Source organism: Idiotropiscis lumnitzeri, unplaced genomic scaffold (genome assembly GCF_059441095.1).
Source record: "Idiotropiscis lumnitzeri isolate Australia: NSW breed Sydney's pygmy pipehorse unplaced genomic scaffold, RoL_Ilum_1.0 HiC_scaffold_211, whole genome shotgun sequence".
Taxonomy (NCBI): domain Eukaryota; kingdom Metazoa; phylum Chordata; class Actinopteri; order Syngnathiformes; family Syngnathidae; genus Idiotropiscis; species Idiotropiscis lumnitzeri.
The window spans coordinates 268077-271750 of record NW_028283749.1 but is presented as its reverse complement, the minus strand read 5'-3'; positions in this window follow the sequence as shown (position 1 = coordinate 271750).

The window sequence follows — 3674 nt, the reverse complement described above, 5'->3', positions numbered from 1 at the left end:
TTGCTCCAAGAGACTTTTTTGTAGGTCTTGGTCTTATACATACAGTGAACCCTCGCTACTTCGCGGTTCACCTTTCGCGGGTTCAGTGCTTCGCGGGTCTAAAAAATATTCGGGGGCATTGTAGTTTCGCAGAGCGGCACGACGGGGCGCTGGAGCGGTTAGACGGCCGGCGTGCGCCGAAGAAGAGCGTGGGCGAAGAGGAGAGTGGACGAAGAAGAGCACGTTCCCCCGGACACGATCGGTGGCGACGTTTCGCGCGGTTCGGACCGTACCAGAGCTCCGGCCGGCGTGCGTGGCAGTTAAGCCGTAGAGGAGCACCTTCCCCGGGCACGGGCGGTTCCAAGCGGCCCCTAAGTTTAACCGAATGGAAGCTCCGGAGGAGGAGGGCATGCTCGCGTCACAGTAAGCCGAAGCGGAGCACCTTCCCCCGGCACGGGCGGTGCCAAGCGGCCCCTAAGTTTAACCGAATGGAAGCTCCGGGGGAGGAGGGCGGGCGTGTGTCACAGTTAAGCCAAATTGGAGCACCTCTTCTGCCCGGGCACGAGCGGAGCGCGAGGCTGTCAGTTATGAATGAATAAATGAATAAATAAATAAAGAATGCCACCTTTCATTTCACAGGGCACACCGGACGGCGTACCAGCAGGTAAAAGTCGGAGTAATTAAATAAATACTAAAAGAATGGCTGGGGAATAAAAAAATAATACGTTTTAATAATAATTTGTTTTTTTTGTTATAACATGAATTTCACTCTCTCTCTCCCCGTATATATATATATATATATATATATATATATATATATATATATATATTTATTATATATATTGTATATTTTTTTTAAGCATTTTTGAAGGTGCGCCGCTACTTCGCGGATTTTCAGTTTTCGCGGGTGGTCTCGGTCCCCATTAACCGCGATAACCGAGGGTTCACTGTACTCCATAAAATTTACAAAAAGCGAGGTGAAACACTCAACCAGAGCTGCTTTTTTTTAACATTTCTCGAGGGCCATGGCGAGCCATTTCAAAAAAGCTGCACAACTAACGTATAAAATATTGATAAATTTGCTCGGCCTGATGTGTGTGTAAAGTTTTACGAGTTGTCGTTCATATTTAGAACCTCATAATCAGCTTTGTTTTATTGCCGAACAGTGTAATGCCACTCCCACAACTTTTCACGAAAAAGGACGAATTTCGTATTGTGACATCCTCATGGCCGAAACAGTCATCCGAGCATATATGAGGGCGACCTTGTTGAGTTGCACGGAGAAAAACATCCAAGAAAATAACTTGTATTAGCTTTTACCAGTTGGTGGCGCTACTACTACGATGTAAAATAAGTTGGTAGATGTCTTCAGGGCTGAAGTATCCTCAAATGTGTACAACTTCGAGAAGATAGGATCATCTGAGTCATGTTGCCGGAGCTTTTGTTGCCACAGAGTACAATCGGACTTTTCAGCACCTTAATAGCCACGCCTTTTGCCAAAACGTCAAGAAATTCGGCAGAGAGTAAGATCATTGTCTTGAGTCTTTTCTGACTAATTTTCAGTCGGATTCGTCAAAAGGGCACCGTGCAGTACGTGAAAATTAAAATAAAAACAAATTTTTGATTCCACTTGGCGGCACTGTGTGTATAACAAAATAATAACATTACGATGTCTTCAGGTCGGGACGTTTTATTTACAGGTGAAGGTTTGGATTTTTAGGAGCATGTGCAGGGGAGTTATTAAGCATTCATTTATTTGTATTAGGTTCATTTTGTCTTCTTATTATTGATATTTGACTGATTCATTAAAAGCAGACAATTATGTTTTAGGTTAATTTTTTACCTGACATGTTTCGGCGAGTCTTTCGCCTTCTTCAGAGTGTCGCATGATGGTGTCTTGAGCTGATGTTCCATGAGGGTGTGACTTACCTGTCAAAAAAATGAAAAAAATCAGAGCAGTAAAAGAACAAGCACAACATGAACATTACAAATCAGCAATCACTGACCACTGCAAAAGGGAAAACCACATCATGGACCGGGAGAAGGGCAGGGTCATCCGCACAGAAGAGAACAAACAACAGCGCTGGATCAGAGAGGCCATTGAGATCTGCAAGCGAGGCATAAAAACCATGAACAGAGACAAGGGAGCCTTCATCCTCTCTACCACCTGGACCAGCATCTTGGCGGAGTGAACGGACAGCGGGGGGCGTGACTTGCCTTCATTCTTGTGACAGGTAAGTCACGCCCTCATGGAACATCAGCTGATAAAGACGGGTCACAAGACAGCATCATGTGACACTCTGAAGAAGGCGAAAGACTTTCGTATTGTGACATGCTCAAGGCCTAAACACTCATCCGAACAAATATAAGGTAGATTTTGTTCACCTGCCCGGAGAAAAACATCAACGAAAATAATTTGTATTTGTTTTAACCAGTTGGTGGCGCTACCACTGCGATCAAAAATAAGTTGGCAGCCGTCTTCAGGGCCTGAATATCCTCAAATGTGAAAAATTTCGAGAAGATGGATCATCTGAATCATTTTGCAGGAACTTTTGTTGCCACGGAGAATAATCAGACTCTGCGGCACCGTAATAGCCACGCCCTTCGAAGGAAAGTCACAAAAATAGGGATAGAGTAAGATCAATGTCTTGAGTCTTTTCTAGCCAATTTTCAATCAGATTCGTTAAAAGGGCACCGTGCAGTACGTCAAAATGTAAAAAATGATATTGATTGGCGCAAGGTGTATAACTGAATATAAACATATAGATGTCTTCAGGTACAGACTTTTTATGTACATGTGAAGTTTTGGATTTTTAGCAGCATGTGCAGGAGAGTTATTAAGCATTTTGTCCATTGCGGCGAAGGAAATCTTAAGTGAAAACTTTGAAGCCCCGCCCCCGTCATATAGTATTTCGGAAACAAAAAATTTTAGCCCCAGTGTTTGTCCCAGGTCTTCAGATGCTACAGACAGAATTTTAAGGCAATCAGATGAAGCCTTTAGGATCAGGGTGCAAAAGAATGACCCCTGTAAACATGCAAAAAAGGGCAAAAGTCGGACTTTCAAAAATTCATAACTCACTTCCTGTTCATATTAGACGTTAAAATATCAAATTTTTCGCCATGCCCGATGAGACTGCCAAGTTTGGTGAGTTTTTGTGCATGTTTCGGGGTCAAAAATGCGATCGAACAATCGGAAAAATAATAATAATAATAATTTCTACAAAAACAATAGGGACTTCGCAGCGGTCGCTGCTCAGGCCCTAATAATAATAATAATAATATTAATAATAATAAAAGTAATAATATTTTCTACAAAAACAATAGGGACCTCGCAGCCGTCGCAGCTCGGGCCCTAATAACAATTTCTAGAAAAACAATAGGGACCTCGCAGCGGTCACTGCTCGGGCCCTAATAATAATAATAATAAAAATAATAATAATTTCCACAAAAACAATGGGGACCTCGTAGCGGTCGCTGCTCAGGCCCTAATAATAATTTCTACAAAAACAATAGGGACCTCGCCGCCGTCGCTGCTCGGGCCCCAATAATAATTTCTACACAAAGTCCATTGTGGTGACCCGCCCCCTTTTAAGTAAATTCAAAATGGCCGACTTCCTGTAAAACCTAGCTCATTGCTCCAAGAGACTTTTTTGTAGGTCTTGGTCTTATACATACAGTGAACCCTCGCTACTTCG